This window comes from Neopsephotus bourkii, unplaced genomic scaffold (genome assembly GCF_033783945.1).
Source record: "Neopsephotus bourkii isolate Nb327-2 ecotype Australia unplaced genomic scaffold, CSIRO-AGI_Nbou_v1 NB_1825, whole genome shotgun sequence".
Lineage (NCBI taxonomy): Eukaryota > Metazoa > Chordata > Aves > Psittaciformes > Psittacidae > Neopsephotus > Neopsephotus bourkii.
In genome coordinates this window covers 1,717,073-1,744,680 of record NW_026902298.1, presented here as the reverse complement: position 1 = coordinate 1,744,680, position 27,608 = coordinate 1,717,073, and the positions used below count along the sequence as shown (strand labels likewise).

At 37.4% G+C, this 27,608-nt stretch overlaps 1 long non-coding RNA gene across 2 annotated transcripts in view; it reads left to right on the top strand.

The window, feature by feature from the left end:
* LOC133207104 (uncharacterized) overlaps window positions 1–27,608 on the top strand; it is a 658,625-nt gene that overhangs the window by 194,818 nt on the left and 436,199 nt on the right. For both annotated transcript variants that reach the window (XR_009723950.1, XR_009723951.1), the window contains exon 2: window positions 15,242–15,291. This is a non-coding gene — a long non-coding RNA (uncharacterized LOC133207104). The remainder of the gene's footprint in view (window positions 1–15,241; window positions 15,292–27,608) is intronic.

Sequence of the window (27,608 nt, the reverse complement as noted above, 5' to 3'; positions counted from 1 at the left end):
AAGATGTTCTTTGTTTGTTTCTTTCGTTGTTGGTTTTTGGCTTTTGGGTTGGTTTTCTTTTAACAACAAAACCCCCATAAACACCCAAACCAGCAGCACTTTTCCAGTGATTCAATGTGCAATTGGTCTCAGTGAATAAAACATGTCTGTATCTGTCTTCATTAGGACTGTGTAACAAAGCACAGATGTCTCAACCCTGCAGCTATCTTTGGAGGAGGTCTTCTTATGAATTAGACTGGTTTCTGAAGTAAGCCCCCATGCTGCTACACAGAGAAGGACTTGGTCTCTACTGCAACTTCCTGTCTCCTGCCTCATCTGTATCAATACTATGTCCTTTGATACTGACGACCCTGTCCAGCTTAGTCAAATCACTGTCTCTTTACTGTAGTGGCTCCTGTTTTGTCTATGTGCTTGTCTCTAAATGTACAATTGACATATAAACCAAATCCCAGCTTCCCGAGTTTGCATTCAAAGTTGTAAATTGTATATATTCTCCCTACATTTCCATCACCATCACCTCTTCATGCTTCTTTTTTTCTCTGCCAATTACACCAGGCTTTTCTCTTTCTTTGATGTCCAAGTGGGTGTTCTCAACCCCTCTAAAGCCTATCCACTTCTTAATATGAACTGCAGAAATTAATTTCCATCAGCCTGTAGGGATCGTTAGTCACTATGGCACTTGTTAAAAGCCCTAATCATTCTTGATTCCAGTAAAAGGCCAGGCCACATGGAGAATTTTCCCAAAGAGTTTTATTTCACATAGTTACAAGAGAGATCTTTGGAAACTATTACTGACTTTGTTCTTCTTCATCCCCAGCAGTGATTCAGCAACACACAACAGTAGGTTTTCTCCACGCCAGCTGTTTGGGGACTTACAAAAGTGGGTAAGCCAGACTGCTTGCATATGTTTCAGAGCTGATTCTTTCTTATTTAACCTCCCAGCTAGAAAATTAGTAAATACAGCTTCATCCTTTAAGTTGCCAAACACTTTGCGTTTTGGATCAACAATTGCAAAGTCTTTGAGGATGGTAACATTTGTTTCCTTGGCACCTCTGTTATATATGCAACTATTTGCAGAACTTAAATTATCAATGCATTTTCCAAACCGTGTGTGTGTCCAATTTATTCTAATGATAAAAATGAGGTTAGTGGAAAAATATCTCAGGATGCTTTTAAACAGGTTGTGTTCATATTGGACAAGCATTATGGTTCTTCTCTTGTTTGGTTACAGCTGAAAGGTAATATTTGAGTTCTTCCTGCATGAATATTTTTTGAGGATACAGCCTTTGAATTTAGCTGCTAATAGTTAGTTGGTGATAGTTGTTAGAGATGCTATATACTGTGTTAATCCTCATTTATTTCATTCAAGCTATGATGCTATTACAATTGAACTCTAAGTGGAAACCAGGACAGATATTTTTACCCTGACTTGTTTTTGAAATTCTGAGATTTTTCTTATTTTTCCAAAGTGAAATATTTAAGACCTTTTCCATTATAATTTTTTTTTCTCTTATAACTAAAAAGAATACCTTCCTAGTAACCTCTTGTCTGCAGAACTAACCTAGGATATCAGAAATCCAGTTTGTCAAATTTGTATCAGTGAATATAACAGTTTTGAGAATCTATTTCTTATTGGTGTAAAATTACTAAATTATTGGGAAAATAGCATATCATTCTCTGGCTTTCCTTTTTAATAGAAATTCCAGTGTACCAGGAGAAAACTCCCCATGAAAAGAAAGATAATCCAAAAAGGTTAAAGATGCAATTGTAAAATGTCAGTTTTGATGACTAGAGTTTTCTGAAGGAAGAGTTGGTAGAAAAATATTTTCTACAAGGAACTCAACAAAGCAATACCAAATGGTTGACTTGTGCCCAAAAAGCACTTGTTGTTCCTAACTCAATGACATCTCAGTCCTGTGGGGAAGTTAATTCAAAGCATATATGCATGAGTACCACTGCAGTCATCTCAATAATTATTCAATTATGAAAGTAAAGAATTTTCCTATTTTTCTATTATGAATGAATATAAAGAATTGCAAACCAGCACTAAATTATTGCTGTGTGGCAACCACTTCGAAAATTCCCAGATATGAGTACAAAAGCATATGTCATGTTGCTCTCTGTCACAGTGACGTGAAGACTGGAAAGCTGGTTGCACTGTTAACCAATAACCACCACCAATCTGCAATATGTTGCACTGTTTATGAATGCTCAGTGTACTTCCCAGCCTTCAGAAATGCAGAACATCTATTCCACCAAAACCAGCATAAAAACATGTTTTGAATCCTATCAAATACACTTTATGTAGGGGAAATATGTCGGCTGCCTCAAAGCCTCTATAATGCAAAAGAATCATTAAAAAGTCTTAAAGACTTAAGTGAAATTTAAAAAGCTCACAGGCCTTGTGAGTGAGTTTTGCAATTAAAGAGCCAATTATGAGCTCAGTACTGCTCCCATTGAAGTCATTGGCAATGCTGGCATTCCTGTTACTTAACATTTCTTTTTAACAGCAATTCAAACAATTAACTGCCTAGTTGCCTAGGGAGAATAAATATAATTAAAATGATGCAGCTTTTCATTATTGTTGTCTACACAAATTAATAATCTTAAGGAATTTATCTAGCAAGGGAAAAATGGTTGACTTGAAAATAGTTAAAGGAGACCATTATTTTTCTAATTGAAATTGCTATTATTAGGAACAAGGAAGAAAAAGCAAAAAACGAGAACTTCTGGCTATGATGTATTAATTCTCTAATGAGCTAAAAGAGGATGATGTGAAATTATATGAATATTTTAGATATTAATGGAAAATAAAGATAGCTTAGATAATAAGACATTGCCAATTAATTTTATACTGGATTGTCTATGGTCTGGGAAAATACATAGGAAGCAAGTGATAAAGAAAATGCTGTTTGTATTACATATGTGGATTGGTATTTCTTCACTCAAGAAAAACAGTTGTATGTCACTGGTAGTTATTTAGTAATCAATTCTTTAAATCTCTTAAATTAATCAGTACGTCAAGGTAAACTTAACAGATCATTTAACATATTTCAATATTTTGCATGGTAACAGCAAGCAAACCCACAAGAATAGCACAATATCTAGAAGGAAAAATGACACAGAAGGCTACCTGAGAAGCCATAAATCAAAGCTTTCTTAGGGCAAAAGAAGGTTATGAACTAGATCTCTAACTGAAAACAGAGCATTCTTTGTTTAATTAATAGCTATTGACTACTGATAGGAAAATAAACCAGGCAGTTCTTTGATTTCTCCTATCAAATCCATACATAAGAAGAACCCATGTTCTTCTTCTTCTTCTTCTGATTTTCAAAAGAGTATGGTATACAAAAATGCAGTGGATAAGTTGCTGATAGCGCATTCAAAGGGATATAATATTGCTATCTAAAGGCACTGCTTGGTGATTTGGAAGTGGCCTGTGGATAAGGTCAAATGATGACTTGCATTTGTATTTGGCTTCACCACAGAAACAAAGAAATGTGTATCTGTTCTTGAAAGCAATATGGCCCCATGGTGAACCTAACCTTATAATGTGGCTCAGCAAATTAGTAACTAATGGTGCAACCTGAAAATAACTTAAGGTTATTTCAGATATAAGTAAACATATTTAGTTTTTATATTGAGATCCTGAAAAGTTTATAGGGACCCAGTTGGTTTAATGGGTGACTAACACACAAGTACTTGTGGAGCTAAATTAAATGCCCACAGCCTGCTTGAATGCAGGTCTGCTCAATAAACCCTAATAGCAATAGGAACTTACTTAGGTCAATATTGTGATGTATCCTGACCTTTACTCAAATTGGCTTATGTTCCTGTGTGCATACATTTGCAGGAGAAATGACTAATTGCTGATGCTGGACTAGTGGAAATTTATTACTGCATACCCACCTATCTAGACTGATTCAAAATTAAAGTTAACCTAGCTTTCTTCTTGGCACTTGTCTTGAAACACAAAATGTAAGTAATTCCAGCTGGTTTTTAACTGATTATTCCTGTTTTACATGCAAGGAAAATCAGATTGCTGCCTTACAGTCTTAATGGAAATCAAGGAGTTCAGTGAGCCTGTAAAATCTTCCCTGATACAAATTTCCTGCTTGGTAGTTGGATCTGTTTTATTTACTGTTTATCTGTCTGGCCATGAGGTGTTTTCTAGTCTTGTGTCTGTTGAAGAAAATCAGCTTCCATCAAATATCTAAGCCCATTTAATAGATTTACAATCATGAATGACTACCACTTTGGAAAATTATGCAGTATCTTTGTGCAATTGGTACTAACTACTAATCAGAGAGCCCTTTTAATTAGCTCTAAGTATTGCTTTTCATAGTGTATTACTCCTGTAACCAAGGTCATTTAAACTATAATTTCTTGAGCAGCATAAATCAGGAGCATACATTCACTAAGAAAAACAAGCTGAATCTATAATCAAAAAACGTTCAGCAGCTACTGTTGGATTCTTATCCATTAATTAAGGAAGCGGTATTCTGTTGAATTATAACACAAGTCAGTTTTTTCTAGATGGTTCATTAAAGGCCAGATTTTATTACGTATTACATGCTTTATGCTTTTCACACAAACTTATTATATCGCTCAGAGAAGGTGATCTTTTAAAGCACATTAGACTAATGTTCCTGAAACTTCATCTAATGTAAGTTTTATTGAATTGCTGTAACTAAAAAGGTCACCTAATGATTTGTTCAGATAATGGATTTAGTGAAAGGAAAACAAAATGAATGGGTTATTGTAGTAACTCTGACCTTGAAATACATTTATAGTTACTGAGATTTATGAATTTAGCTACAAATGAAGAAAATAAGAAATATTTGTAATACCACTGCCAGTTTTTAACAGCGGGTGTAATGCAAAGCAGATGAAATAGATATTTGTTCCAGTCTTGTGACGTGTGTTACATACATTAATAGCTAATGCCCTGGAGCAGCTCAGCAACATATAGTTTTTTAAGGTCACTATAGAAACTTGACAAAAATTCACGTCTCTTAAAGTAGATTCTTGTTCAGACAACTGGTCCTACCTTTTGTTTGTTTGCTTTCGCTCTCTCCCACTTCTCTTTCTCTGCAAAACTGAGGACAGTTGTACATCTCCACCAAGCACATGAACTGAGTAGACACACTACCCTATCTAAAGATTTTAGGTATTCAAATGCTGCAGCAATGAGGCAGAATAAAGAAAAAAGTAACTAGGTCTGCTTCAGTGTGAAGTCAGTGGGTTACTTAATTCCCTCATTGTCCATTCTTCTAAAATCTAGATAACACATCTCAGTGCTGTCTTGTGTATCTAGATAAAAACTCTTTAGCAGCAGCAGCTTTGTCCCATCTGTGATAGAAAATGAATCATAGCACATTGCTAATCTCAAAAGCGTCCCCTGGGCTCTATTAATAAATACTGTGAATAATCAGTGAGTAAGCATGTTAATATTAACAGAATAAAGGCTACCAGTTTTACAGAGTAAAGCAGGTTATTTTCATAGAATCATAAAATGGTTTGAGTTGGAAAGGACCCTAAGATCATCAAGTTCCAACCCCCTGCCAGGGGCAGGGACACTTGTTATCAGATTAGGTCACTCAAGGCTACGTCCAACCTGACCTTGAACACTGCCAAGGATGAAGCATTCACAACCTCCCTGGGCAACCCATTCCAGTGCCTCACCACCCTAACAGGAAAGAATTTCTTCATTATATCCAACCTAAACACCCCCTGTTTAAATTTTAACCTGTTACCCCTTTGTCCTATCACTACAGTCCCTAATGAAGAGTCCATCCCCAGCATCCTTATAGGCCCCCTTCAGATACTGGAAGCTGCTATGAGGTCTCTACGCAGCCTTCTCTTCTCCAAGCTGAACAGCCCCAACTTTCTCAGCCGATCTTCATATGGGAGGTGCTCCAGTCCCCTGATCATTCCCGTGGCCTCCTCTGGACTTGTTCCAACAGATCCATGTCGTTTTTATGTTGAGGACACCAGAACTGCACACAACACTCCAGGTGAGGTGTCACGAGAGCAGAGTAGAGGGGCAGGATCACCTCCTTTGACCTGCTGGTCACGTTCCTTTTGATGCAGCCCAGGATATGGTTGGCTTTCTGGGCTGCAAGTGCACACTGCTGGCTCATGTTCATTTTCTCATCAACCAACACCCCCAAGTGCTTCTCTGCAAGGCTGCTCTGAATCTATTCTCTGCCCAACCTGTAGCTGTGCCTCAGATTGCCCTCACCCAGTCTGGTATTAGCAGGCTTCGTTTTCTGAAGAGTTGAATTATAAAGTAGAAATTTTAAACAACCCCCCTGAAAAAAAAAAAAAAAAACAACAACACAACAACCAGTAATAACTTTAAGTATTAAAAAGGAAAATAACCAACATATATAATCCCATTTTTACTGTGTTTGTGAAACTGGGGACAGCAAAGTTACTTATAGTCTTCACTAAACTTTTGTTTGATTGGTAATGCAATGTACTCAAGATCTGTAATGGTAAAAAATGCATAGAAGATGATGTTGCACAAGGTAAAATTTATATTTATTTGTATTAATTTGGAAGTCACTGCCATAGGGCTCTAAAAATAGCATTAAGTATTGAATTCTTTGCATCTCACTGTTTTTGAATCAAAAATGGGTGCCTTTCTGGTATAATAACTTAATTAAATATAATTAATGGTGCTACATACAAATTTACTGGATGAAATTGTGGCATTTAGATGTCACAGTTTAATGGTCCCTTGCAGCCTTAAAATTTATGAATCCTTTAGGACAGTCATTTATTGTTTAAATATTCCCTTGAAAGACAAAGTGTGAAAGAGCTGCATTATTACACCTATGCATTACTAAGGCAGGGGTTATTTTCTGAGAGAGAGCAGCAAATCAGTGATGTTGAACATACTTCATAACTCAGGTATGCAAAACTTTATCCTTGAAATAGAAAATACCTTTTTTTGTCCTTATTTTTTTAATCAAGAAGTAATAACTAAAGACCAACAGGTAACGGGGGAGCTTATCAATTACAACAGCTAGAGAGAAATCAACAGTTGACTGTAGTTATGGAGCTGCCTAAAGACTTAAAACTGTAGCACTAAAGATTGGCAAAATCTGCCTGGATTTCTCCCTGGTTTTTCAGCTTCACACAGCTGTTTGGCAGATGGGTACTTTTAGCATAAGCTCACGGTACACCTGTGTTTTGCCTGCTGAAAGCACTTGCTATCTTGACTTACGTTCTGTAATGGGGAGAACCACCACATGGAGCTTGCTGCAGGATCAGGCCCTAGAGAGCACTAAGGGCAAAGGCATTTCTTTAACACACTGACTGCATTTGTTCTTCAGATCCCTGCAGCCTGACTTCTCCTTCTGAACATTTCCCAGCAAGAAAACAGGATTCAGCAGTAGGTCTTCTTCCTATCTGTGCTCGGATATATGTGATTTTCTATTGGCAGTAAGCTCGGCCAGCGCTGCGGTGCTGCTCATCATATTGCAAACAGTTGAGCCATGGAAGCAGTGAGCAACATGTGGGCTAATGTGCTTTACTTCTCAATAGAGAAAATTAGCTCCTGGTCTTCTCCACATGCTTGTGGCCAAACTGCTGTAGTATCTGAGGCAGCCTGTTTAAAGCAAGCTCACATCTTCCTATGCTACACTGGATCTGCAGTTGAAACATGCCCCAGTCCTCCTGTTTCAACCATTTCCTCCCCTGCTCTTTCTTAGAGGACTGAAAAGTATTCAGGGTGAGAATTTTTCTCTTATCTTCTGGCAGTAAACTGGTTATGCACAGGCATTTCAGCAAAAACCTCCAGCTACCTTGATGATAATGAAGAGGAGGATAACTAGGCCAATAACAAGAAATAATCCTCCTATAGATAAAAAAAAAGATGGATATGTATATTTCATGGTGTGGGAAAAATACCAAAAGGGACCAATTACTTTCTATTTCTTACAGTAAAATACTCCAGAAACACACGAGGGCTTACAGAGTGAGGTGAACTTGCAATCCTCAGGGTCCTGCAGTAAGCTACACAGCCCTGGAAACAAGAACATATTAAAGGAGCACAGGCAAGCTTATGTGAAACAACACAAAATATCAATTAGACATATATCCCAAAATATCTGCCAAAAAACTGCAACCAAACACATAAAACTCCAAAGCAGTCAAAGCATCAAACACATCTGTGTAAAAGTTTATACAGTCATAAGAAGCAACTTCCAGAAATCCCTAGGTTGGAGAATTAATCTCATTTGGAATAAAACCCACTACATGGGTACAGGCTTTACTCCCAAGGAAGCATTTTCTTTATAAGGTATTTGTATCTTTTCCTTGAATGCTTGCAAAAGAGGAAGGAAAATTGTAAACAACACTTCCATTGGCAAGATAACATTGCTGCTTCAAGGCACAGAACCAGATTTAGTGCATGAAAGAACTAAAAGTCTAATGAAAAGTAAAAGGGTGAAAATCCAATGTGAAGCTCCATTTCAAGTCCTTTAAAAATGTTTTTGAGAAAGAGAGTTACTTTTGCTGAATAGGCTGTCACAAAAACTATAAAAGTGCCTGCTGTTGGATCAGCATTGATTATCGAATTGAGGATAACAAAACTAGGGTGTTTTATTTGTGGTGGTAGGAGGAAATAAATAAATGTAAAACAGCCATAAGCTTTTTGGCAGTCCACATCTATTTCTGTCTGTTGCTTTGCAGGAGACACAGCTGCTCTTTTAAGGTGGGAAACAGAAAAATTAAATATAAAAGTGGGAACAGATTTGCATGAGCCCAAGGTGAGAAACACCTGTTTAAGGTAGTCAAGGTAGTTGAGCTCTGAAAGTGCCTGTTTCTCTCCAGTGTGAAGAGTGGAGAATCAGGAGATTCACTCAAATGGAGGTGCCTTTTCTCTGGACATCAAAAACAAAGTGAGATAAATCATGCTTTATACGTCATAGTACTTTGCAGAAGTGGCTTTTACATCTGCTTCATGTCAACTGGGATCTGCTGCCATTCCATTATCAGCCCTGCTGGCAGAGGACCAATGTCTTCCCACTCATTTCAAAGGATAAGGGGAAGGGAATATCTGCTTGGAGGTACGAGCCTACAAATATTTGCACACCTATACATAAGCAAAGCTATAAAGGAGATTTGATCAGATATTACGTAACTAAAGAAAATGTTAATTTCTGTGGTTTTAGACTTGTGTTGTGCCTTGATAAGCTGCTGTTCCTTAATAGTAGGCCTCAACATGCTTTGCTTTCTTCCTTCTCTCTGTTGTTTACATAAGCTATTCCTTATGAGCTTGTATGTGCTAAGCAGCAGTAATTTCTTGCATCAAATTAGACATGTTTTCATACCTGCTGTGGGCAGCTGATTTTCACTCTGCATTTCCTCATTCTTGCTGTAGGCTTTGAAGGTCATCAATTTAAAATAGGCTACTCCTGTACTAGTAAATGCAAAGAGCATACTTCATAATTTCTTTTTTTACACCTTTCTAACAGGGATGTTTCTAGGTCAATATTTTGATTTGAAGAACAAAGCCTGCTGTTGATTAAATGAATCACATCAAAACTTGTGATAAGATACATAACACTGAAACAACCACTGTCTATGCTGCTTCATTCATTTGATGTAATTTCTGGTTTTGGTCAGAGGCATCCCCACACCATAAAACTTTTGCTGTTAAATGGGGATTTTATGTTTCTTGAATGCCACTTGGGTTATTACAGGTATCAATGGGTTTATTGGCTTATTATGTGGATCTCAGGCATCTAAGAAATAGTTTTTCCCTTACTCAGGTGCAGTTTTGTGAACACAGTCATCCTGAAAGCATATGTTACCTTCTTGGATGTGACAAAAATGTTTGAAGCCTGTCCCTATGGCTATATTCGCCTCCCCTGAGGGCTGCTATGTGATGGCACAGCAGCTTAGTGGCAAGGAACTGAAGTCATGCATGAGCAACCCAATTTAATCTGCAGGCAATTTGACCTGTATCTGGAAACCGACTGAGCTTTTAGCAAAATTCATGGCTACACACCTTTTTTCCCCCCTTTGAAATCTGAGGATTTGTTAAACAGTTTATCATTATTTCTAATTAGCTAGTAATGGGCTGTTAATTACTTATGTATATTAGAAATGATATGCAGAAACCCTCCTTTTACTTGTTATGCGTTGATACATTTGCATTTTAGTTTTACATCTGTGTGCTTCTTTAGCACTGAGAGCTTACAATAGGCTTACACCAGGATCATTGACTGTCTGATTAGTAATAATTACATACTCTTTTCACTAGAGATGATTATTCAGTTTTAATTCGAACACCAAATAACTGTTATATAGTGGAATAGCCATGCCCCCTGCTGACAAATGGACCGGGACTTCATCACTTTTCCAGCATGGTTTTACGAGCACATCTATTGCTCTCTCTTTATGAAAAAGCCTACAATTCATTTTCATTGGGACACTTAATGCTCCCTTACGAATACATGGTAGAACATGGAAGGAAAGTGAGATCTGTGTATTTTGAAGTAGAATCAATCTTGCTTTATTAACGATAGAAAGTTTAACAGTCTTGCTTAAGCCAATCATGGTGAGACAGGGTTGTTCAGGAAGTCCTTCATTTATCTTAGTTGTCTATTTTAGGATTGAATCTGGAAGTTTCAGTCTATCTCCATTGCTTACAGAGAGACATTAGAAGCTGGTTTAGACTTAAAGCCTAAGTTTTATGTGGCTAAGGGCATGTGAAATGAATCCCAGTCCTTTGGGCTTCCAAGTGCAAATAGATGACCTCTGGATTACATAGTTTAAGAAGTGAATGACTGCTTGGAGCTTTCCTACCATCACCAAAATGTCTTCAGAAATTCAGAATAACCAGATAAAGAGATAATGTACTATTCTGTCTGCACAGCAGGCTGGATGAGTGGTCTGAAAACATCAATAATTGAGCCTGCACAAAAGTAACTGTACTTTCTTACCCTTGTTCGTTCTGCGAACTGAAAGAAGCTCATATAGTGTGATTTAGGACCTTCATAATACACATGCACATGGAGACTGATTCAAGGTTGTATCAGCAACCTGAAACATAGCATATTTTAGCTGTAAAATTCCCAGTTTCTCTATTTAAATACTTCTTATGTGTGGTTAATAAACTTCAGGTATAGTGCTGTTGATAAAACAGTAGACCATTTGAAGCAGAACTAGTATTGCTGCATAACTCTGACACACTATTTGGGGCTGGAGTTGTACTTCTGCCTTTTCACTGGATTCACTTTCACAGAGAGAGTCGAATATCCTTCTTTGTGATATATTAACCTTGAGCGTGCTCACTCCACCCAACTGGCTTGTTTCCTCATCATTGAAATGGGCCAAATGCAACTTCCTCTATTTAGACTTTATAACACATTTTTGATGTGGCTATTTTACCTATGAACCTTGTGTATCATCAATATATAACTCAGTCCTAGATCTTACTTGGCTTGAACAGAGACTATTTTAGTAATTGTAAATTTACAGGAAGAATATGTTTTTCATCACTAGTGGTGAAACGTCAGCATTTGCAGAAGAAGGCAAAAGAGTGATAACTTTGACTTGAACATCCCCGTAATGCTTATGGTATATTGGGAAAATATGTCTGCATGAATAAACAGGTTGACAATTCCTACTAACAGCTAAATGTGAGACACAATCCAAAAGCTGAAAGAAAAGACAAAATGGTGGGACTACACATTTGTTTCCTCTGAGTTACATATAATAACAGTAATAACCAAGAGGTACTTCAGAACCACCCTTTCCATGGCTTTACTGAGTACTCAGCAAAACACAGACTCTTCATAATTTGACATGAATGCTTCATCCCTGGCAGTGCTCAAGGCCAGGTTGGACAGGCATGGTGACATGGTGTGAAATGGTCTCGTGTGAGGTGGCCGTGCAAATGACAGGGGTTGGAACTGGATGATCTTCAAGTCCTTTCCAACCCAAACTATTCTATAATTCTATGACAGCAGGAGCTAATTCTTCCAGTCTACTTTTTTATTATTAATTATATTCATAATAGATCAAAACAGAGACAGAAAACACTCTTTGGAAACTTAGGCCAATTCTTGATGAACAAGACTGTTCAATAAAACTTTATGTGGCTATTTTCTGCTCTGCTTTTGAGAACTCCATGTGTCTGGTCAGCTTCCTTTTGGGAACTCCATGTGTCTGGTCAGCTTCCTTTTGGGAAATATCCCACTGTCCATCAATAAACCAGCTGTCCCTCAATGTTATTTACTTTCCTTAATTTTTGTGTAAGTTCTCTCCTTCTGCCCTTCATGCCTCTGTTCAAAGCTGTTCTATTTTATTAGATGGTTCTTCCCTCTGTTTGATGCTACTCCTGCTCCATCAGTTTCAGTGTGTGGCTAGCCATGCTGAAAATAAGCAGTAGTTTTCTTTGAAAATAACTACGTAGTGGGGGTAAAAATGGAAAGAACTGCTTGGTTTGAGTTGCAGAGAAATTCAGATTGATAACACCACAGAACCACAACCATCTAGTAAGGAAATACAACTTCAGAGTAGGTTTTGAAATTAAAATGTAATGGATGGTAGATACAAACCAAATAGTTGCATAAAAACCTGACTGATGTTATCTTTAAATTTGGTGTCTCTGGTCCTGATTAGAAAAAGCCATCACTAGTAATAATGAATCAAAGTTTAGCACTTAGGTTAATAGCCAGAAAAAAAATGTTATTTACATGAATTGGTTATGTTTATCTGTCTGGTTTTAAGAACTGATCAGCTTGTTTGAAGGGAAGAATTTGTAAAAAGCTCAAAAAATACAGTTTAAGTAGGTATTTATTTGACATTCTTCTCCCATAGAGCCTCCTACTAAAAATGCAATCTAATTCATTAAAGTTCTGAATCACAGCAGCATAAAATGATGTTGGGATAAAATCCCATAGTACTTACCAGTGTTTGTGAATGACTAATGCTGTTAGGAATACTTCCTGTCATTATCTGCTTGTGAAGGAGACTGAGGGGGATTTCTTCAGATAAAATATTAAGCCTCTCTACACAGAGTACAGGCCCAATGCAGTGAGTGGTATTAAAGGAAGACAGAGCTGAGATTACATTGTGTGAGATGTCATTTTTTACTGGTGTCACTATTTAAAGTGTCATAATCATTTTATATTACTTAGCCTCCTCATACATAGAAAATATCATCTTCTCATGTAACAGCCTTTGTACCATTGCATTTACAAATAATTGTCATTTTAGTCTAATAACATTTAGAATCTTCACTGGTCTCATTAATTTTGTTTCAGTTAATTTAAATATTTCACTGCAGCCTAAAGCCATGTTGAATTTAGCTGTGATTTCTTATCTGTCACATCAATTTTGGTTAAGCTGATCAGTTTTTGAATAGAAGATCTTTATAGAAAACAAAGAAAGAGCTTGATTCTCTCTGGGGTATCTGTGCACTACTAATAAACTAATGTTAACCAGCTTTTTGGAATATTATTTTTATTATTATTATAATTAATTTTCCAATAAAAAGAATTACCAGTCTGTCATCAGCTTTGTGGAGAGTTGAATGAGCCTAAAGAGATGGGAATAAGAGATTAGACCCAGTAGAACTGCATATGTCCTATGGGCCAGGAATGTCTCACTCTGTTACTATAACTAGCCAAAGGGATATTCCATATCATACGATGTTAAGCTCAGCATATTAACTAGGGGGAAACCTGGCCAGGGCTCCTGCTTGGGAACTGGTTGGGCATTGGCCAGTGTGTGGTGACCAACTGCATTGTACATCACTTGTGCTGTATATTCTAATTCTATCATCATAATAATCATCACTATTCTATTATTATTCTATTGCTGTTGTTGGTGATGATGGTGTTGATTATGTTGTAGTCATTATCCCTTTCATTTATGTCCTATTTAGCTCAACCCGTAGGTTTTGCTTTGTTTCCTGATTCTCTCCTGTGTCCCACTGAGGTGGGGGAGTGAGCAGCTGAGTGGTGTTTAGCTGCCTGCTGGGTTAAACTATGACAACAAGCCCATAAAAGTCTTACTGTGTTTAATATATTTTTATTGAATTTGTTTGATAAATGGAAGCTAACAAATAGAACTTGAATCAAGATTCGTGATCTGCCCCCATGGGAGGAGGGTTGGAACTAGAGGATCCTTAGGGTTCCTTCCAATCCAAGCTATTCTATGATTCTGTGATTCTGTGCCTTGCCCCACATCTCCTATGATTATAGGCAATTAGTCAATTGACTTTAATTTTTCTAACAGAAAATGTCTATCTCACATAAATTTAAGAAGTCTAATTTTGTGTAGTTTAGTGACATTTTATAATAGTTTATAAAATGTATAGCTTATATGTCATAAAGATATCTGCAGAAAAACATATAGAACATAGAATCATAGAATAGTTATGGTTGGAAAGGACCTTAAGATCATCAAGTTCCAACCCCCTTCCATGGGCAGGGACACCTCACACTAAACCATATCACCCAAGGCCCCGTCCAACCTGGTCTTGAACACTGCCTGGGCAACCCATTCCAGTGCCTCACCACCCTGACAGTAAAGAATTTCTTCCTTATATCCAATCTAAACTTCCCCTGTTTAAGTTTTAACCCATTACCCCTTATCCTATCACTACAGTCCCTAATGAAGAGTCCATCCCCAGCACCCCTATAGGCCCCCTTCAGATACTGGAAGGCTGCTATGAGGTCTCCACACAGCTTCTCTTCTCCAGTCTGAACAGCCCCAACTTTCTCAGCCTGTCTTCATATGGGAGGTGCTCCAGTCCCCTAATCATCCTCGTGGCCTCCTCTGGACTTTTTCCAACAGTTCCATGTCCTTTTCATGTTGACGACACCAGAACTGCACACAATACTCCAAGTGAGGTCTCACGAGAGCAGAGTAGAGGGGCAGGATCACCTCCTTTGACCTGCTGGTCACACTCCTTTTGATGCAGCCCAGGATACGGTTGGCTTTCTGGGCTGCAAGTGCACACTGAAGCTGGCTCATGTTCATTTTCCCATCGACCAAAGACTGCAAAACCATGAATATGTGCAGTAATACTTGCTCTCAGATGCCCTTATGGTGTAAATCTGTATCATACCAGAGGGCTCAGGAAGCTGCACTGATGTGCTGGAGGCGACTCCACTGACCTGAGGCATCTGATTCACTGCCACCCTCCTCTGACTCCTACCTTGCTGTATAAAGCCACTGAGAGAAATCTCTTTGCTTCCTCTTTCCCCAGGCTCCCATTGCTGTTAAGAAAACTGACATTAAAATACTACTGAGAGATTGGTAAGTCCTTTTGTTTTAAGTTATTATTGTTTAATATTTTCAATTTATTATGTGTCAATGTTTTTCTTGGATTGTTCTTTTAATACCATAATAACATTCAATTTAATCCAAGCATTGATTCAATTCATTGTAATACCAGCATAACATTCAATCATGGTTTCAAGAGAATCTTCACCCTTGAAAATGGGTGTCTACAGTAGAGGAAAACAGTTTAGCTTTTACCTTCTTCCTTTGCAACATACCTCGGGTTTAGGTCAATTGAACATGTTGGAAATGAGGCTGCATAACTTCTCTCAGCGGTGCAGTTCATCCGTCATTCCCAAAACTCATACTCTGTACTGGCAGATATTTATGTGGTGTCAGCACTATGGTACCCATGCAGAATTCCAAATCTGGTGTTTTTTAGAGATGCTGGCGAGGTGTCAGGGTGCGTTTCAGGACCAGGTTTTCTTCCATCCAATTTCAAGGAAAACTCTTTGTCCACTTCAGTTGCAGCTGGGTCTTTCTGCTTTAAAGTTGACACACAATTTGGGGAGTGTTAATGTATTTAATTACTATACTGAAACTACCCCTGTTATCTCCAACAGAAATTTTTCTCCCAGAGTTAGCACTGAGGGATTTAGCCATTTATCATTATATCGTTTTTACTGTGTTTTGTTGTATGCTGATGTAATGGAAAGTAAAACATAGACCATTAAATCATTATCTTATTATTCAATGTAAACAACTTCTAAAAAGTCTATCAAATGAAATAATTAATAATAAATGAGAAGCTGAACAGGTATTCAGCAACTTGTTTCTGCAGTTTAATATACAATACTGCATGTTACCATGCCAGGGTACAAAAACAGCTCTTTTAAGCTGCTCTTGCACCTGTAACTCGAGGTATCTGTCATTGCAAGATGTTAATTCAAAATTGCTTATATGCCATATAAGGACCATCAAATTAGCTTGCCTATGGATTTGTGACAAAATATTTGCATAAGATAGCATTATATGACTTTGCTGTGAGAGATGTACCCTATTTTAAATGAATGCCAGAAAAACAAATCAGGTGCAATATGCTATACAAACACCCAATAGAACTACTTCTATGAAATTGCTTCAATTAGGGAGCAATTTTATTCAAAATCCCTATTGTTTTATTCATCTTTTTAGAACTCTTCTCCTAGTGAAATGATTGATGAAGGCAGTCAACCAAATCAAAGGAATAAAATTATATGCACGTGAAAAAAATAAACTGAAAAGGAAGGTAACACAGGTGGCACTATTAAAGCACACATAGAAACAGCATCAGGATGATGCTGGTTTTAACCTTGTTTTTCTATTAAGTTCAGCATCTGTACAAAATAAGATTGCAATTTTAAACTCATATTGAGAACAGATTATGTTTATATCAAACTATTGAATGATAACAAGAGTGGGGCTTCACCAAGCATTTCTAAATGCATTGTTCTTTCTGTTATCCTGAAAGGGAATCATTATGATTGAACTGTATCACGTAGCTGAATTTGATTCTTTTCTTTCTTACATTGTGTACAGAGCTAGAGCTGGCAAACATTTTCCCTTGCGGCAGTCCCAGGTTTAGCAGAACCCTGTTTTATATGCTGAGGAGGCAGCTGTAGGAAATGTCACAGTTCATTCTGGGGAAATCATACCACTGACCAGAAATCAAATCAAGCAGTGAATAATATACTGTTATTGGCTTGGTCTCTGCCTCTTTCTAGCCTACACTGTGCTCACCTCCAGTTTATAGACAGGTACTGGTCCCCAGTGCAGCTACAGTGCCTTTATATGAGGAAGCTATTCCCCTAGAACAGAGCTTACAAAAGACTTTAGGAAGGAACAGAAAACGTTGCCAAACCAGACAAGAAAAGTTCCTTTGAAAGAGTGCTGTTCATGTGAGGACACTGAGCCTTAATCTTCCTATCTGGCTTACCAAAATCTAGGACCTGATTAGCAAGGTGTCCAAAGCTAATAAAGCTAATACCACAGATCTTCTCCCCCAGCCTTGACTTCACCCAGTGTAATGTAGAGAAACCTGTGGCAGTGCATCATCCCAATTCAACAATCTCTGTACAAGCACTTCCTGTCAAACTAAGTTTTATGAGCCATCTGTATTATTAAGCTAGAAAGGGCCTGGGCTGTGTCATATACTTTGTTGTGTGTTGTTTGCTCCCAACAAATGTCCACCATGACCTGAAGAATATCACAAAGCACAGGATGCTCTCAGCTGGCAGCATGGTAGAAATCATCCTATTTCACTAAAGAAATGCATGAAGTGTGCTGTGGGTCTTGCTGTCTGTAGTGGAAAATGGCCCTTGATGCCTTCCATTTGCTGATGGAGGTGCACTCATAGGTATAGTCTTAAATAAAGGGTTAGCTTCAGATTCTAGCCTTTGCTATGTCACACATTTCTGTTATGGTTGTACTCACTTTTAATGTTATAATTTTACTGAATAATGTCGCAGGGCTCTTGCCAATAATTTTTGTATAACTAGGTAACCATTTCAGCTTTTATCCCATTAGTATTTCTAGAGTTGCTTTATGCTTGTTCTGCTCATTTCAGTTCTTGAAGTAGAAAAAAAGCTATTCCTCACGGTAAGTTAAGCCTGGATTCATTTCAACTAACATAGGAAATAACTCATAGAAATGAGGAGTAATGATTCTTAGCTTCTGGGTCTAGAGAACCATCTCTGGCGTGAATTGCTGTGATGGTCAAGAGACCTCTCCCGTGTTCGTCTCAAAACAACTCAAAAGAAGGCACTGCGAGCTCATTATTGCTTGGGCAAATGGCAGAGGGGCAGGGCAGGGATCCTGCTCCACCAGTGCAGGGGTCTGGGGCTCAGCAGGTCCCCTGCAGATGAGTCTGTACCATAGGAGGGGTCCAAGAGAGCCTGGCCCTATAAAAGGGCAGCAGCTGTTCGACCACGTGGCGTGCATCCCTCCATCCCAGACTGCAGTGGGCTCATGGACCACCTGGACCACGAGGACCACAAGAACTCCAAGGGCTACAACTGAAAGAGAGAAGACATCACTGGATGAACGAGGTGGTGATCCTATTTCTCTGGTTTCTTCCCTCTTTTTTTCTTTACCTTCTCCTTTTCTTCTCTTACTTTGCATTTTATATAAGAATAAGAACTTGCCAAAACTTTTGTTCCTCATGACACAGTTTTAGGGAAGTTTACAATAGTTGTTGTTCCATTTTTTAACCTCTGGAGAGCATGTGGTTTCTCCTGTGAACCATGCAGACTATTGTAAAAGATGACCTCTCCCCATACCCGCCTGGTGAGACACAACAATTGCTCTGTGGATTTGCTTCACCCTTCCCACTGACTCCTCAGATAAACAGGGCAATTCTGAAGCCTTCCTTCTAACAGTTAGGTTCATAAACATGACACAGTGTTTTGCTGTTTTTAATCATGTCACTATATTCATAACACTCCCACTTTCTCTTCATTTATGCTTGAACATTACCAGCTCTTGTATACATTTTTAAGGCATTTGTAAGTTGATGTTGGAATAGAAATTTGTACTTTCTCTCAAAATGAATTGTCTTTTAAGAACTGTATTTGTTTTGTGTAAAGGATTAATGATTGCATTTTCTTTAGATGGCTTAACTTCTCCAAAGCATTTTTTAATATAATATGGTAGAAATTCAGCCTTTATAAGCTCAAAAGAGTGAAGATTTTGATACAACACTCATAACATTTTGGCTTAAAATATTAGTATATATTTGCATAGAAAATATAATATTAGAATATATTTCTAATAATCTTTCTAACAAAAAAATACTAAGATTTGAAACTACTTTTACTGGAAGGATTAATACTTGTATGGACTTCTGTAATGTTTTCTCAGATACAAAGGGAATAACTTTAGTGATCATGATGGGTTCTAGTATTCTTGTATTAACCTTGGACCATCAAGTTCAGTTTTCAATTTGTTTCTAACTTACTTTTATCTGGTGAAGTATGTTCTACATCTCCATCTATTGCTAACATTTGCCAATCATTTGTTAGGGTTTTGTTTCTTCAGTAAAAGCTTTGAACCATTTTCTTGCTAATAGCTCAAAATAATGAGATTTTAGGACAGGTGAGTAACCACAAACTCGGGCATTCTATTATAAGAGTTGAGGTGAGCAGGGACTTCTGGAAATCATCTGTTCCAAAGCAGTACTCAGCTAAGGACTAACTTCAAAGACAGATTTGGTTGTTCAGTGCTTTGTCTAGGGGTGCTTTGTGTATCTGAAGGGATTTGTCCAGTATTATCATCTCTCTTGTGGTGAGCCATTTTTTCTTTAAAGCCAGTTGAAATTTCTCTTGTTTCAACCTGTCAGCATTGTCTCTTGCTGAGCATCTCTGTGGAACCTGACTCCCACTTCTTTATAGATAGAGTGAATTCTGCTCCCATTCTCTATAACGTAGATGGCACAATGGTTATCACACACAGCCAGCTTTGGAATGTGTTTCCCAAAGAAAAGATCTATTTCTCAAACCATATATGCAGAGATTTTCATTTATAAGTGGAATGAGGTGATTTTCTGATACATCTGCAAGCATCTGTGAACAGGATTCATGGATGATCCCAACTAGATTAGAAATGATGATGAAACGAGTTTAACCTATTAAAAAGCAACATTAAAGAAGGATCAAATCAATGTTGCACATCTTTCTGATACTCAGGATGACTCTATAGTCATTACCTACCCTATACAGTACATTCAAGAAGGAAAATAATGTAATCAATCAGTAGCAACTCAGAAGAGACAAGTTCAGTGCTGTGTGTGATTTTGTGGATCTATGTTAGCAATGGAAATAGATTTTATAACCTCCTGCTTCTTTGTCACATTCACAAAAAGTAGTGGAAAGAAGAATTGTTGTTAGCAGTATTTGACATCAAAAGTGCTAGGTGCAGCTAATGCATGTTGAGTCTTACCAATGAAAAGCAGCAGAAAAACAAGTCTATTGATCAATGTGTATGAAATAGTATTTACAGTAGAATATACTTTCAAATAATATACTTTGGAAAAGGGAAAATACCAACCTCTTCTGGTGTATTTATTTCCAGTAATTTTAAAGAAGCAAGGATAGTTGATGTGTAGATGAAAATACCATTTGTATAATGTTATGGTTTACTAAAACTTCACAGTCATTTTTGGGTTAGATCTCTCTAAGGCATATTTTCTGCCTTTCTAGCTAATCTGAAAAGATCCTTTCTGATGGGTTTTTTTTTGAGACTACAAACATCGTGAAATCAGATAATTTACCTGGTTGTCAGTCTGGATGACTGAGGTTTGTCCAGAATCCATTCTAGTTTGAAAAAAGTTGGGTGCCATGTGTTTTTTATGAATGTTCTTTTCTGTAAATAACTTGCAATGTAATTGTAAGTAATATTTCTGGACATGTCAGGTTGGACAGGGCTTGGAACAACCTGGTCTAGTGGAAGGTGTCCCTGCCCGTGGCAGGGGATTGAAACTAGATGTGTTTTAAGGTCCCTTCCAACTCTAAGCATTTAGTGATTCTAGGCTATTTAAGCAAGAATGTAGTCCATTCTATGGATCCATTCTCTAAACTCATTCTATGAATCAGCTAAGTGAGCTCTACTGTCTGCTGTGTAATATCTAATTTGAGATGGGAATTTAGCATTATACTGGGAAGACAATACAAAGAACATTTCAAATCAAGCTTCAGTTCTGCATTCAGAACTCAGTACATATACCATGCTCTAGAAAAACTATGCATTTTTTGTCTAATCTATTCTGCAGTTGTATCTGAATTGCAAAGACATAAACCTTTGGAAGAAGTGAGCTCTTATCAGGGAATCCTGGTTATTTCTTAGTGTGTTTTGGGGGGAGCTGGGGAGTTCTAATTAGGACTAATAATTTTAAGGTCCCAATATCTCATTAACTAATCCTTTCTCCAGAGGGGAGGACCGGTGGGAACACAAAGATTAATAAGATAGAGACTATGAGAAAGTGCTCAACACTCCTGAGTCCTAGTCCTAACTACTGCTGCCTTTCCTGTTGCTTCCCTTTTAGTTGCATGACCAGGACTTTCCATAACATGCTTCTAATACATTGGGGAAGGATTTGTAAGCTGAACATCAGTTAGGAACAGCTACAAACTGAAAAATAACCCATTTAGTATGATTTATTAGGCCTTTGGATGTCCAGCAGGAGATAAGGTAAACAGATAGGTTCTAAATAACGCATAATATCATCTGGGTCTTTTGTCACCACTGCAAACCACCATTATTTATACACTGTTAATGAGTATAATTTATGATAAGGCACAATGACACAGCGCGAGGGATTCTTGCCTAAGGCACTAACAAACCTTGTGATGTTTGTATAACAAGGTAATTGTTGTGCAGCTCATACAGAGCTTGTGATGACAAATCCTAATCTGCTATGATTGTCCTGTGTTATGAAAGTATAAAACTGAATTGAAATGATGAACCCACAAGATATTTTGATGATAAGATTTTGGTGTTTTTTTCCTGGTGTTCTCTCTCTAACTTCTTTCAACACGAAAGCAACAAGATACTGGAAAATATAATCCCAGTTATAATCAGTTATATTTTATCTGTGCTTACAATTGTTTAGTATGTAGCATTGCACCTGTAGTATGGAAATAAATCTGGGAAATGGGTTTTGTTTTTCACTGGCCTATTGTTAGGTCTTCCCTTGTGCTCATTCTCCACCCTGTGAGATATGAACTAGAACAGATCTGTGAGTAGCATCAGTGTTTTAAAAGAAACCTGGAAATCCTGGTCTGTAGGGAGACATGTAAAATAGGAGTTATAATCACCAAGTCCAGAGTGAGTACTTGCTACAGTCTAGCCTGACTCTCACCTCTCAAACTGTAGAAAACTTACTAGTAGCTGAACAAAAACGTAACACAATTTAATACATTCTTAGGGACTGCCTCGATTTTCCTGTGTACATCCCACCTAACTTAGGCACTACATTGAACTCCTTTAAATTAGGACTGCAGTGACTGTCTTTACAGGCATTGGAGAATAACAGCCCATGTTAGATCTCAGTCCTCTTGTGGAACAAGAACTTACTGAGGATCATAGGATAACTCAGGCTCTATGGGAGCACAGGAGGTCTCTAGCCTAATCTCCTCCTCAAAGACTGGTCAACCCTGGCTTGAAACCAAGTTGTTCAGTAAGAGACCTGAAAGCCTCCAAGAAAGGGGACAGGGCCAAAAAACTTGCTGAAGACAAGGTAAGTGACAGCCAGCACTCTGCTCATCCAGAGATCCTATCATTTTTATCATAGAAGGCAATCGGGTCAACTATGAGTTATGGTGGGCAAAACTGTGCTGACCTGATAGCCTCTTTCTTTGTATACACTGAAATGTGTTACAGGAGGAACCACCTCCATGGTTTTCCCAGGGAATGGGATGAGGATGACCAGTCTGTGGTTCCTTGCATTGTCTATTCAACCTTTCTTTGAAGGTTGTGTGCAACATTTGTCTTTGATTTTATTTATTTTTTATACAAAACAAGAGGATGCTGAGGCTTCTGTCTTGAGTTATCTGGTTAAATATTAAGTATTATAATTCTCTTACTCCCCAAAACTCCATTTTACTGTGGTAAAATACCTCAAAAGTTAATTTTCCAGCTTCCACTGTTATAAATGGCTTTGTTAGGCATTTGTCAAGCAGAACATCCCCAAAATAGGTATCATTATTAATGTGCTTCAACAAAGTCATCAGGTCACCATTCAACCTTCTTCTTAATAAGCTGAATAAGCTATGCAGGACCTTGAAAACAAAGGCAAGAAGTTTGAAACTGACACATAAATGGCTGTTTTGATGTTCTGTAGCCATGTCTTAATCCTATTTCCAATGACTTTCAATATGTATTATTTGTAAAATTATTAAAATGTATTCTTTAGTTATGCTGACTTTGCTTTAATGGCATGAAAAGCATCCCAGATTACCATTTCTATTAATTGGCTTTAATAACTTATTTCTACAGACACTACCCTGATAATGATAAAGCTGCATCAATGTCACTGTCATGTGCTGCATTTTAAGTGATGATGCATTTCTCTCTAGTTTTGTATTATTTATGCCATATATTTTGTATTAAAAAGATCTGTAGGGGTCCAGTAAGGAAAAGAGGCCTAAGATATTTAGATGTAATAATAAGATCCTACTCACAAAGACCTCCTAGTCTAAATAGAAAAATCAGACAAAAGCTGGGGAAAAAGTTCTATTTCTGTCTCAATTTTTAGTTGGGAAAATAAGCCCAAAACACCTCATAGACACAATATATTATATGACTAAGATAATGTAGGTAGTGCTTTCTCTCACTAGTGTCTTTATCCAAAACCAATCCATCCTTTTAACTGAAATATATAAATGTAGAAATCTAACAGATAATCTCATTGTGCATTCAGAAATGTTTTAATGCACAGGAAAAAATACCCAGTCAGTTCTCACCCTGTGTATTTGTAACACTTTAAACAGAACTACAATTAAAATAGAAAAACTACCTACTTACAAATAGGGATTAATGACTGGGTTTAAAACAGAAAGATCTCGTCATTGGTCATTTGTAGCACTCTTTAGTCAAACTAATGGCTTAAAGGATCTTACCAGAAGAAAATTTAATGCAGGACTTTTATCACAGGTAAAAGGCAGCACTTTAGGGAGTAACAATTACAGAGTGATAACAGATGACTTTGATGTATCACATATTACTGTTACATGATGAAGGGGTTAATAATAACAATAATAGTATCAGGATACAGTGAGACAAGCATAAGCTATAATATATATGTCTTGCTTATTACTTAGATACACAAGTGGATTTGTGTCTCATGTTATGCTTCCATTGTGTGAGATGAGTGATTATGGACCACTGCAAAAGGCTGCTGAGAGAGAGTAACCATGAAGCTCATGCAGTATAAGCTGGTATCTGAGTTGACAGCAGTAAAAACTTTGTCCAAAATGACTAACCTGCTATAAGAAAGTAGAAAGCAAAGAGAAACCAAGGAAAATTTGTTGGGGAGACCTCTGCACTCAAGACTGGTTTATAGCATTCCATTTCAAGCAAACCATATTATTAAATGTTCCAGCTAAATGCAAAGCAGACAGTGACAATATGTAATGGCATATCTTGTGTGTCAATTGTTTTCTCCTTTGGGAAGTAGAGCAAAAAAGGAAGTGTTTTGCGTGGCATCTGTTTGGTGTCATCCTATGCTTCTTGCATATATCAGCCATATGACCAGTTCGTGTATGTTCCAGAACAGATCACTCTTTTCTAATGCTCATTTGTTTGTGCTTTAAAAAGAAGCCTCCACAGCCGTCCTTTTACAAATAAGTTTCTTGAGGTAACTTTCAGCTCTCTAGATTTTATACCTAGCTACTTTGGCCACTGAGTTCATGCCTCTAAATATGCATCAGTAAAGCAATCTTCTTCCACTGGGATGTTTCACCTTGCTAAACTAACAACTGCAAAAATGATTAATCACTTTCCCCTCAGGGTCATTTATTATGAATGGTTCATGTAGTCACTTCATAGAGCATCCTTCTAGAATGGTGTGATAAAGTGAAGGCTTTTACAAATTGGATCCTTGCTTGGCTGATGCCTCCTTTCATTACTTGTGTGAAACTGCATGGCTGACTCCTGCAGACTAATATTTTGAGAAACTGCTCTAATATCTCAAAAAAGCACCAACCACCAAAACCCACCAAAAACAGAACAAAAAACCCCACTCCAGAACCTTCATCAGACAAAACCCCTCATCAAACTGAAGTTTCTATACTATCAGCTAGTCTTAAAACAACCTCCTTATCCACTGAATTTTATAATTACAAAGGATATGATGAAGTAACCAAAAACTTAAGAAAAATGGTGTAATTTAGTCACTGTAAAAGTTTGTTGGTTTAAGACTGCTGCTAAAAAATGCTTTCTAACACAAGGCACTAATTTGGGAAACATGACTGTCAAAAGAAGATACGATTCTTTATGGGAAAACAAGCAGATGATTTTACAATTCTGTCTGTTAAGACATCACAATAGACAAGAAATGTGATGCCTGCAAAACCAGATAATTTTAATCAAGTTCTTTGAATTCCTCCCAACTTCTAATAAGTTGTGCTTGAGTCTGATGATAGTCCACTGTGATAAGACAAACCCTGGGAATCAGTACAGTTAACATCTTTGGTTTTCTGTTGTTTTTCTGTATTCTTGCATCCCCTTTTAACTTTTGAGCCGTTATCTTCACAAGTATAATTTTTGTTGGAATATTTTTTGTTGCTCATAAAAACCTTCTATACTTCAATCAAATGTGTTTTTACATAGAATCAGTTGGCAGTGGTGCAGCAAGCTGGACTGTATCAAATTGGGAAGGCAAAACCTTCTGATAAAGTTTGTTGCAAAAGTATCTTCAGGCACACGTTACGGTAAATGTTTGAACCATTTCCTCAGGATATCAGATCTCTGCATGTTTGAATCTTTGTCTTTGAAGGAGTAATGAATAAAACACCACTGCCAATGCCTGTAGCCTTCATTCCATAATAAATCATTATCTAATTGAGTGGAATGAAAATAATATCAATGCTTGCGGAAAAATGCAAAAATATTAAAACTACCTCTCTAAAACCCACTGATGTTTGTATTCTTAACAGAAGAACAAATTATTTTTCCCTGCTATTTTAGATGTAAATCTGAAATACTATATTAATTGGAGTAAATTAAGAGCATAATGAATGTCTTTCCAGTTTATTATGACCTTATATTGACTTTTTTTACATTTCTTAGAAATATCCTTATAATAGCACTAAAAGCTCTTTAGTAGTAGCAAACAGGAACATTCATGTTGTTAAACTAGACTAAAAGTACATGACAAATAACTTACTTAATAACCTAATTTAATCTCTTTGAAAACAGAATGTAACATATTATGGTGGATTGGGAAGAATGATGAATTAAAGCTGTCTCATTGAGAGCAGCAGTGGTGTAAGTATAGGACAATATCAGTCTATGCGGAGCAGTGGTACCTTTAACAATTACCCAATGTAATGTGGAAACTCCAAAAATATGTGTAGTGAAAGCTAGAAACATGTAAGAATTTTACTCATCATGAAATAAAGACAGATAAAATATATCCCACTGATTTCAGACCTCAGTAGAAGTCTAAAGTAGATGAGGGTTACACTTGACACAGATTTCAATTTCTTCCCAAGAATCTACATCAAACACATAGAGGAACACAGGCTTCCAAGGCCCAAGATGAACTTAAGTAGGTTGGTTAGGGTTGCTTTGCAATGCAAAATCAACCTTCCTTCTGGGCTTTTGGCACCCCTTTTCTTGCAAAAGGGATCTTTCCAGTTAGAAAATTACAATTATAAATAACACAGTCTCTTGAAATCTCTTCTTCATGAATAGTAGTTATTTTACTGATTTTATAGCCTGGTTTACTTCTGTATTTCTGCAAGAAGAGATAAGGGAGGTCCAAAATGGATGTATTTCTTCTTCTGATCTTTATAATTCTTTAAGATAGTTGTTGGAGTATGATCATGTCATAAATGAAAACATAGGTAAAACCCAAACCAAGCCAAAAGCAGAGGAGTCAGTTGCCTCTATATCCTTGCACTTCTAAGCTTACCAGCAATTGAAGCCACCATAAGGAGTCATTACCTTCTGTAGAGGCCCTGCTATCTGAAAACTTATTTGCTACAGAATCAGTGCTGAAATGTATAGTTACTTTGCTGAGTATTAACTAAAGTACCAGTTATTCTTTCAATATACCTTTCCAACCCTAACTGTTCTATGCTTCTATGATTCTATGTTGGCTTTCCTAAAATAACACAGTGTATTTCCATCTAAAATTATCAACAGACAGTTGTAAATGTGGTTACTGAACACTACTGCATAACAGATTTTTTAAGCAATCGGTGAAAGGCAAGTAAAAAATATTTATATCTATAGAATCACAGAGCCATTCAATTTGGAATGGACTTAGGGAACCACCCACTCAAAAAGGCCAACAATGAAATTGGACAATGTTATTTACAGCACTGTGCAGCTGGGTTTTGAAAACCTCCTCGGATTGATGTCTTGCAGCTCGTCTGGGCAACCTGCTCAGTCTTTTATTCCCCATTATGAAGTCAAGCTGATGTCTCATGTCCCTCTACTGCAATGCTGTAAAGAGCTCATCCTGGTTTCTTGATGATCTCCTTGTAGGCACTGGGGCACTGCTGCTAGGTGTCTCCAAAGCTGTCCCTTCTCCAGGTTGAATAAGCCCATCTTTTCACAGGGCAAGTGCTCCACCCCCAACCACCTGTGTGTGT